The 11,198-nt window shown below is 34.5% G+C and overlaps 1 pseudogene; it reads left to right on the forward strand.

Moving 5' to 3' along the window:
- Positions 1–3,652: 3,652 nt before the first annotated feature.
- On the forward strand, positions 3,653–10,949 carry LOC105471139 (zinc finger protein 736-like; annotated as a pseudogene).
- The last annotated feature ends 249 nt before the right edge of the window (positions 10,950–11,198 follow it).

An 11,198-nucleotide genomic window follows, 5' to 3' on the forward strand; every position in this document is an offset into this window, starting at 1 on the left:
GACCAATAATTTATTTGCATAACAATGATACAGTTTGTTACACATTGACCTAATGGATTCCAACAATTTGTCTATAGTCTAATTATTTTCTAAAAATATCTGTAAATAATTAGAGGTTTCTTTTCTATTTATTATTTTTATTCCTTTTTCTTGTCCTTTTGCACTAGATATGTCCTCAAATAAAATATTGAAAAATAGTAATGAAAACATACAACCATGTCTTTTCACTCCTGTTTTTAAAAGAACACTTTAATCAGGTCGTGACTGTTTGTTGATGGATTTTTGGAAGATACATGCAATTAAATTTGGAAAACTCACATCTATTCCTAATTTGCTAACAGTTTCTTTTGTTTTATAAAAATTAAAATCATGTGGTGAATTCTCCAATTACACTATTTTACTTTGAACCACAAGTTATTCTACTATTTTTCATGTTTGCTTTTGAAAATATTTTTCCCAGTCATCTTGTTATACATTTTTAACTTAATGGAATTTTGATAGCAAAATGTGGTCTGTTAAACAAGTCCTTCATAATCCCTGAGTCTTGTTTTAATTTTTAGTATGTGGCCAATTTTATTTATTTATTTGATACTAGTGAGCTTGATGCCTAATTTATCAATATCTTATTGAATTATGTCTAATTTTTCTTTATGTGTTTTAGAACTACATTAGTTACATATATAAAAAAAATCAAGAGATTCAAAGATCATATGCTAATAACATTTATAACGAGTGCCCCAAATTGTGTATGTTATTATAATGTGATGATTCTACCTAAAATTACACTGTGTCTAGTTTTAATCTGGCTATATCACTTGTCTTCATCAAGATTTAATTAGCACAATTTTGTCTATTTAGTTTCAGTCAGTCTTTGCCATTATGGTTTATGTTTACAAATAGCAAAATGCTGGTTTCTTTTTAATTCTATGATTTTTGCCTTTTAACTAGCAACTGTAAACTATTTGCATTTATCACAATTATGAATCCTTTTAATGTATTATCAAAACTTTATTTTGGGCTAAGCACAGTGGCTCATACCTGTAATCCCAGCATTTTGGGAGGCTGAGGCAGGTGAATCTCTTGAGCTCAAGAGTTCAAGACCATCGAGGGCAAAATGGAGAATCCCTCTCTCTACAAATATACTAAAAATTAGCTGGTTGTGGTGGCACACTTCTGTGGTCCCATCTACTTGGGAAGCTGAGGTGGAAGGATCCCTTGAGCCAGAGGGAGAGATAGTAGTGAGCTGAGATGGCACCATGCACTCTAGCCTGGGCAACAAAGTGAGACCCTGTCTCCAACCAAAAGAAAAAAAAAAAGGGGGGGAAAGGAAAAAAGAACTATATTTTGTAGCATCCTGTGACCCTGTTTTGTTCTTAATATGTTCTTAATATTCTTTACTGCCTTCTTTGGGTTTGATGTTTTTGTATTCTTTTTTCTCTCTTCTAATGGTATTTAAACTATGTAATCAAATTTTTTAAAATTGTAGGTATTTATGCTTAACACACTTACATTTTATATATGTGTGCGTGTTTATGTGTGTATCTATCTATACATCTAAATTCACCAGTAGTTCTATTAATCTCAAAAAGTATGGGAGGCCCTCGGACATGGGAATTTTTTTTTTTTTTTTTTTTTTTTTTTTTTTTGAGATGGAGACTCACTCTGTCACCCAGGCTGGAGTGCAGTGGCAGGATCTCGGCTCACTGCAACCTCTGCCTCCAGGGTTCAAGCGATTCTCCTGCCTCAGCCTCCCGCGTAGCTGGGATTACAGGTGTGCACCATCACACCCAGCTAATTTTTGTACTTTTAGCAGAGATGAGGTTTCACTATATTGGCCAGGCTGGGCTCGAACTCCTGACCTCAAATGATCCGCCCACCTCGGCCTCCCAAAGTGCTGGGATTACAGGCATAAGCCACCATGCCCAGCCTGAACAGTGGAATTTCTAAGAACTGTTTCTTTCTTGCATGTTTTGTCTAATATTTTACTTACATATTACATACCATTCCCAACATTTTTGGATATTGTTTACATTCTATATTATTTTTAGATTGAATTCATATTTACCAATACCTTTCCTCACCATTCCATTTCATATTTTGATTCTTCTTTTATTTTAGTTTACATTTCTTATGAAGCAAATACTTTGAACCTTTATTTAGTAAGGGTTAATTAACTTTCAATCAGTGTCTAAATTACTACCATTTAACATTTTATTCTTAAAAGAATATTAAATGTGTATAAAATTCTGAATGGGCAGTTGTAGTTTCTCTGCATTTTTAAGAGTTTTTTCCGCTGTTCTTGTTATTGTCTATTTTTGTTATTGATAGTCTTCTGCCAATCTAATCATCACACATTTCTGCGTAACTACCTTTCTGTTATGGCTAATTTAAAATCTTGTTTTTGTCTTTGGTACTTCTTTGAAGTTTTATTTCCATTCATATAAATGTTTGTCAGGTATTCATTGTACTTTTTTATATATTATATATCATTATCTTCTACCAGTTCTAGAAAATTATTACTCTCTTTAAATACTCTGTTCATTTTTTGGTCTATTTTTCTGAAACTACTGTTAGTATTCTTTTCTTAAAAAAAACTTTTAGGTTTGAGGTACATGTGAAGGTTTGTTATATAAGTAAACTTGTGTCACAGGTGTTTCTTGTATAGATTACTTCATCACTCAGGTATTAATTCCAGTACCCAATAGTTATCTTTTCTGCTCCTCTCCCTCCTCCCACCTTCCACCCTGAAATAGATACCAGTGTCTGTTGTTTCTTTCTTTGTGTTCTTAAGTTCTCATCATTTAGCTCCCACTTACAAGTGAGAATATGCAGTATTTGGTTTTCTGTTCCTGCATTAGTTTGCTAAGGATAAAAGCTCCAACTCCATCCATATTTCTGCAAAAAACATGATCTCATTCTTCTTTACGGATGCATTGTATTTCATAGTGTATAGGTACCACATTTTTTTATCCAGTCTCCCATTGATGGACATGTCGGTCAATTCCATGTTTTTGCTATTGTGAATAGTGTTGCAGTAAACATACCTGTGCATGTGTCTTTATGGTAGAATGGTTTGTATTTCTCTGGGTAAATACCCAGTAATGGGATTGCTGGGTTGAATGGAGTTCTGCTTTTAGCTCTTTGAGGAATCGCCATACTGCTTTCCACAATGGTTAGGCTAATTTACACTCCTACCAACAGTGAATTAAGTGTTCCCTTTTCTCTACAACCTCACCAGCATCTGTTATTTTTTAACTTTTAAATAATAGTCTTTCAAACTGGTGTGAGATGACATCTCATTGTGGTTTTGATTCGTATTTCTCTAATGATCAGTGACATTCAGCTTTTTTTTCATTTGCTTATTGGCTGCATGTGTGTCTTCTTTTGAAAAGTGTCTGTTCATGTCCTTTGCTCACACTTTAATGTTTTTTTTCCTTGTAAATTTCTTACAGATGCTGGATATTAGACTTTTGTCAGATGCAAAGTTTGCAAAAATTTTCTCTCATTCTGCAGGTTTTCTGTTTACTGTGTTGATAGTTTCTTTTGAAACGCAGAGGCTTTTAAGTTTAATTAGATCCCATTTGTCAACTTTTGCTTTTGTTATGCTTGCTTTTGGGGTCTTGTCATAAAATCTTTGCCCATTTCTATGTCCATGACGGTATTGCCTAGGTTGTCTTCCAGGATTTTTATAGTTTTGAGATTTATATTTAAGTTTTAAATCCACCTTCAATTTATTTTTGTGTATGATGTAAGGAAGAGGTCCATCGTCAATTTTCTGTATATGACTAGTGAGTTATACCAGCACCATTTATTGAATAGGGAGTCTTTTCCCCATTGCTTTTGTCAGTTTTGTGAAAGACCAGATGGTGGCAGGTGTGTGGCCTTATTTCTGGGCTCTCTGTTCTGTTTCATTGGTCTGGGTGCCTGTTTTTGTGCTAGTATCATGCTGTTTTCATTACTGTAGCCCTGTAGGATAAGTTGAAGTCAGGTAATGTAATGCCTCCCTGTTTTTGTTTTTGTTTTTGTTTTTCCTTAGGATTGCCTTGGCTATTCGGACTCTTTTTTCTTTTTTTGATTCCGTATGAGTTTTTAAATAGTGTTTTTTCATAGTTCTGTGAAAAATGGCATTGTTAATTTTATAGAAATAGCACTGAATCTGTACATTGCTTTGGGCAGTATGACCATTTTAATGATATGGATTCTTCCTATCAATGAGCATGGGATGTTTTCCATCTGTTTCTGTCTTCTCTGATTTCTTTGAGGAGTGTTTTGTAATTCTCATTGCAGAGATCATTCACCTCCATAGTTAGCTGTATTCCCAGGTAGTTTATAATTTTTGTGGTAATTGTGAATGGGATTGCCTTTTTGGTTTGGATCTTGGCTTGGCTGTTGTTGGTGTAGAGGAATGTCAGTGAGATTTGTGCACTGATTTTATATCCTGAAATTTTGCTGAAGTTTTTTATCAGCTGATAGAGCTTTTGGCCCAAGACTATGAGGTTTTCTAGATATATAATTATGTCATCTACAAACAGAGTTACTTTGACTTTCTCTCTTCCTATTTGGATACCATTTCTTTCTTTTATCTGCCTATATTCAATGATTTTTAATATCATTTTTCAAAATTTTCAAATTTCTTCTATCTGTGCCAATCTAGGTAATCTCTTCTGATGCATGTTTGAGCTTACTAATGTTTCCATTATCTCTACCTAAGCTATTTAATCTATCCATTGCATGTATGATATGAATAATCCTGTTTGTAATTTCCAGAGGTTCTTTTTGATAATTTAAATAATATGCCTATTTGTTTTGGGGGGCTTGTTTCTCATCTTTTCTTCCTTTTTACATTTTTATTTTTATCTTTATTCCACTAAATTTTTTGACATATATTTTATATTCTATATCCAAAGATTCCATTTTCCAAAGATGCTGGGTGTCTAAGCTTCTCATTTTCCTTTGTTGTAGCATATTTACTTTTGTCTGAACTTATTTTATACTGTGTATCAATATTTGATATGCTTTATATGTAGGAATTTTGTATAATCATTTTACTGCTAAGTTGCCTTTGTTCCTGCTTGACATCCCAAGTATCTTCAAAGTATAAATTTAGACAATAAACTCATGAAAAAGCAGATCTTTGGTTGTAATTGCATGGGTAGATATTCTCCATCTGGAGCTCACAATAGGCATACTTTTTTTCTTATGATATCCCTCTTCTGGCATTATTCTGGCTTTTCAGTTTCAGTTCTGATTTTGACTTCTTTATGGAATCCTCACGCCCTACCCCCACTAAGCCCTCAATTTCTATATCCATGCAATCATCAAGATCAAAATTCTAGAATACATAGGTTAGTTCAAATTCCCAGTTTAGACACAAGTTCACTTTCAACTAACCATTTTAATTTTTAGCTTCTTCATTTTTGATCCCTGGAGATTTCTATTACTCTCTTGTGAGCTCATTCAGGCAATTAAGAGGATATTTATAATGCTTTTATTTGGCATTTATAAGTGTCTTTTACATAAGACTATTTGCATTATTCATTCCACCATACAGTTGAATAATATCTTTCTCTGTGTGTGTGTGCATGTTGTAATAGAACATTTTTCTGATTAAGAGAGCTAGCATGAATTTAACTTATAGAAAAAAAAATTACCACAGCTTATGTATACTAACATGTGTTATTTGCTCTAAGTGTATGTAGGAAATGGATTACATGTGCTACATGAAGGACACACCTTTTCTCAGTTGATGCTTTGCAAAAGGTTTACAGTATAATGACTTCTTCCTTTAGATATAGTTATTCCACAAGAAATTTACAAATTGCAGTGGCTTAAACAAGTATAAAAGACAAATTGACTTAAATGTCACTTTGAATTTTATTTATAGTATTTTAAAGATAAATTGTTTCTTCATTTAGGAATGAATCATTCATGGATTTCTAAGGAAGCTTTTGTTTGGTTGGTAGACACTGATTATCTGTGGAACAATACCTATAAAACTAATACAAAGAAAAGAGTACCAGTAATTTGGGCTCCAGGAATAATAATATTTTTAAAAGTCTTTTATGGATAGTATAAAAAAGAGTATTTGAACACCTGTGCAATGTCTAAACTCATTTAAAAGAATTAGAACATAAGCTAAGTGATAGAAAAAAATGGTAAAGATTAATATCTTTTTTTTTTTTTTTTTTTTTTTTTTTTTTTTTTGAGACGGAGTCTCGCTCTGTCGCCCAGGCTGGAGTGCAGTGGCCGGATCTCAGCTCACTGCAAGCTCCGCCTCCCGGGTTTACGCCATTCTCCTGCCTCAGCCTCCCGAGTAGCTGGGACTACAGGCGCCCGCCACCGCGCCCGGCTAGTTTTTTGTATTTTTTAGTAGAGACGGGGTTTCATCGTGTTAGCCAGGATGGTCTCGATCTCCTGACCTCGTGATCCGCCCGTCTCGGCCTCCCAAAGTGCTGGGATTACAGGCTTGAGCCACCGCGCCCGGCCAAGATTAATATCTTACAATGACTGCACAGAAATTTTCCAAGTACTCCTTTACTTGTCTTCCAGTTTCTTTTACTTTATTTCCATTTTCTTTTAAATCACTAATCACCTAATTTCCAAAAGTCACGGTCAATACTGAAGTCATTTACTAGCCTGATAGTCTGAGTATCATATGCCACATTATATAACTATATATGCCAATATAATCAATCTTAATGAAATCCAATTAAATTGTGCTGTGGCTATTCAGGTATCTTGTCTCTTTATTATAGAAGTCATTTGTTAAGCCTTTTATAAATTTGAACTAAGCCAAGGAATATTTAGCTAATAGATGCTTTATTGAGATCCCGGGAAAACAAACCAACCAATTTTTTCTCTATATTCTTAATTTGTTTTGATTTCATTTTCAATCTCCCCTGACTTCTTTTTTTGTTCTATATTGTGTTACGTAAAATGCAAGTTAGATTGATTTTTACTATTCTGAGAAGTATTATAGGCACACAAGAATAAATAAAATGTATGTGTAGCTTAGTTAAGTATTGATAAAAATCCATTTAACTGTCACCTTTTTAAAAAGGAGAACATTTCTAGTGCCCTTAAATCTTCTGTGTGTCCCTCTACCAAATACTACTTTCTGCAGAAATAATCACTCTCATCTCTGTGATAATATTTTGCTTATATTATTTATTTTAATATGCATTCACCATTTCAAAACACTGCCTTGGTTTGCTTGGTTTTAACCCATACTATGCATAATTATGTACCTTGCTTCTTGTGTTATACATTGTAAAGTAATTTCATATTCTTGAATACCACTATTTGTTTTTATAATCTACATTTTTGTGTTGCTTGACTATAACGAAATTTACTCATCCTAAGCTTGGTGAACATAACCAGTTTTAGACTAATTTGAAAGAAAAAAAAACTGCCAAGAATACATCTGTACATGTATTCTGGTACACATGAACAAATACTATTCTGGATTACATGTACATAAAATTGAATTGATGCATTACAGAATATAAATAACTTAAAATGTTCTACTTAATGTCCTCAAATGTACTAGTTTGTGCATATTTTATCTACATTTTCACCTGCAATTGGCAGTTTCTGATTTGTTTCAAGGTTAATCTGGTAGTTTTTAAATGAAATCTAATTGAGTTTTAATTTGCATTTCTTGGATTACTGAGTGAGTGGATATATTTTTCACATGTGTTTGAGAGATTTTGGTTTCCTCTTTTCTATAATGGTTTTATTTTTAAAAAAAATCTTTATAAAGGATATTTGATTAATGCAAAGCTAAAATTTTCTTTCAAATGTAATTATAATTTGCTGGGTTTTAGCTATATAATTTGTAGTTAAGGCTTCTTTAAGAAGCTCAGGGCCGGGCGCGGTGGCTCAAGCCTGTAATCCCAGCACTTTGGGAGGCCGAGACGGGCGGATCACGAGGTCAGGAGATCGAGACCATCCTGGCTAACACGGTGAAACCCCGTCTCTACTAAAAAATACAAAAATCTAGCCGGGCGAGGTGGCGGGCGCCTGTAGTCCCAGCTGCTCGGGAGGCTGAGGCAGGAGAATGGCGTAAACCCAGGAGGCGGAGCTTGCAGTGAGCTGAGATCCGGCCACTGCAGTCCAACCTGGGCAACAGAGCAAGACTCTGTCTCAAAAAAAAAAAAAAAAAAAAAAAAAAAAAAAGAAGCTCAGAGCATTTTATAAGGTTTAGTAAATTTAATATAGTACTAAAGAAGTAAATTATAATACCTAGGTGAGTATAACTAGTTGATCTCAGAGAGCATGTTAATAAACTAGAACTGATATTCCATCAACTTAATAAAATATTAATGATTTTGAATAACAGGCTTATGTAAGTTTATTAAAACTAGTTTGTGAAGTTTTCATAGAAAACCTGCCTTTTAAAATGATTTGAATTGGCTAGTAAAAGCATATCATTGAACACTAGCCATGAAGTATCTCCTTTGAAGTAGTTAGAAATGGTACGCTTAGGGAAAAAAAATTCCAAGATTCCTATCATGCTACCCAATATGTTTAATAAGATGAGGTGACCACAGATAATCATGGATAAAGTGATAATAAAATACTAGTGGAGAATATACATTAACATTTTAATACATCTGGTGAGTAGGTCAGGAGTTCAAGAGGTAGTCTATCTGTAAGTAACAAAGATAAGGAGATAGATGTGTTCTTCTTTAAAGATGACTAAGATCTCTACTGTCAAAAAAAAAAAAAAGAAAAGAAAAGAAAACACCCTCAAAATGGATAATATGATGGATGGATAAAGATAAAGGGAGATTTAGGTGCAGGAAAAGCATTTATTGAATACTTTCTTCAAGCAAACACTAAGTTTGATACTCATGGCATATGCATGACTCCTAGTTTTTAAATTATTTAAAATTGGAGAAATGTTGATGTTAGGTCAATTTTTGTCTATTGTATATGGTCTGATAATACCGTAATTGACATATTATCTCTAATGTAATACCTTAAAACTGGAAGTCTTTTTCTTTTCTTCCTTTCTGCCTCCTAACCCTAACCCTAACCCTCCCACCTGATTCCTCCTTCCTTCCCTTCTTCCTTTTTTTCCTTCCTTCCTGGCTTGCTTTTAATTAGTTTTGTTATAATCTACCAGATGTGGGTGGTAGGGGACATCTTCTAACACTTCTCACATAAACTCAAATTTTGGGTTCTCCTTTGGAGTAAAACAGTCTCTTCACTGTTTCCAAGGTTATTCCTGAGTTGCAGAAATTCTCTTTCCATGTTTATTCCCCATATTCCTCATTCAATCTTGCCACAACTAGACAAACAGAAAGCACAAGGGTACCCTTTCTTGCATCTAGAGGTAGAAACCTTAGCAGCACACAGTAACTACTCCAGGTCTGTCATATAGATGCATTAATTGTCTAAATATCAATTTTTCATGCTTAAAACAATTGCTTTAAACATTTCCTTATGTGCATTCAATCCATATGAAATAAATTTTCTGGCAAATATTTAATTAGTTTTATTCAAAATATCTGATTAAAGTAGCAAATGCTGTAGGGCTAGAATTATATGGCTTTTATCTTTTTTTTGATGGCATTGTTGAAATGATGTTAGCAAGGTGGCAGAACAGGAGATCAACTGCTTGTATTACTCCACGACAACAATAATTCTGCATTCTTCCACAGACCAAAGTCTTTGTGGAAGTTTTAGTATTTAGGCTGCAGGTTGTGAATCCCTCATGGAGTCCAAGACCTAGGGGGGTAATTTTGAGAGTGAGGACCCATACCCAGGTGATAGATTCATTAACTGTGTTTCTGGATTCAAACCTGGAAACACCCCCATTTCCTGAAGGGCTTGGTTAGAGTCTAGTTTGGCCTTGAGCCTGCTACCAAATGTTACCAAGGAGTCCAAAAGTAGTCACAATAGTTTCTTGACAGAAAGGCTCATGTGTTCATCAATATTGGTCTTGGCAGTTGACTTGAAAATTATTTTTGTAACTAGGCTCTAGCCCCACTCTGCAGCAGTCTCAGCTTAATATTGCTTATATAAGGATCCATCTGTGCAAGGGGGCAGAAAAGCAGTTATAATGGCCTTTACTGATGTTTGTCAACTATGCATAGAAAAACCTGTCAATGTAATAAATGTGGCAAAGTTTTTAAGTTGTGTTCAGTCTTCACTGGACATAAATTTTTTAGCAGAGAAATGCTACAAATGTGAAGAATATGGCAAAGACTATAGGTTGTTCTCAGATTTTATTAGACAAAAGAGAATTCATACTGCAGAGAGATGCTACAAATGTGAAGAACGTGGCAAAGCCTTTAAAAAGTTCTCAAACCTTACTAAACATAAGAGTTCATACTGGAGAGAAACCCTACAAATGTGAAAAATGTGACAAAACTTTTACCTGTTCCTCAACCCTTCTTAAACACTAGAGAAATCATACCGGAGACAGACGCTACAAATGTGAAGAATGTGGCAAAGCCTTTAAGTGCTTCTCAGACCTTACTATTCATAAGAGAATTCATACTGGAGAGAAACCCTAAAAATGTGAAGAATGTAACAAAGCCTGTAGGTGGTTCTCAGACCTTGCTAAACATAAGATAATTCATACTGGAGATAAACTCTATGAATGTAATGAACATGGAAAAGCTTTTAAGTGGTTCTCAGTCCTTAGTAAACATACGAAAATTCATACTGTAGAGAAACCCTACATCAGTGAAGAATGTGGCAAAGCCTTCACCCACCCCTCAACCCTGATTAACCACAAGAAAATTCATATGGAAAAGAGACCTTACAAATGTGAAGAATGTGGCAAAAACTTTAAGTGCTTCTCAGACCTGACTAATCATGAGAGAATTCACACTGGAGAGAAACCCTGCAAATGTGGAGAATGTGGCAAAACATTGAGCTGGTTCTCACATCTCATTAGACATAAGCAAATTCATACTAGAGAGAGGCAACATTAAATAGGATAGTTGTGTAGAGCTTTTAATACAATGCCTGCCTCCGGTAAGTACCCAATAAATGGAAGCTGCATATGTTGTTCTCTGTCTATGAAAGCTGCTCTTCAGCTTGGCAGTGTGGACTGTGGTCAGTCTCCAGCTTCTGTATTATTTCTCTGGCATCTGCTGCTCCTTTATTTGAAGTCATTCTGTCCAACAGACTAGCAGTTTTCCAAGTGTGGACACCAAGCCAGCATCCCAGCATTACCTGGG

This window comes from Macaca nemestrina, chromosome 6, assembly GCF_043159975.1.
Source record: "Macaca nemestrina isolate mMacNem1 chromosome 6, mMacNem.hap1, whole genome shotgun sequence".
In the NCBI taxonomy this organism is placed as follows: Eukaryota; Metazoa; Chordata; class Mammalia; order Primates; family Cercopithecidae; genus Macaca; species Macaca nemestrina.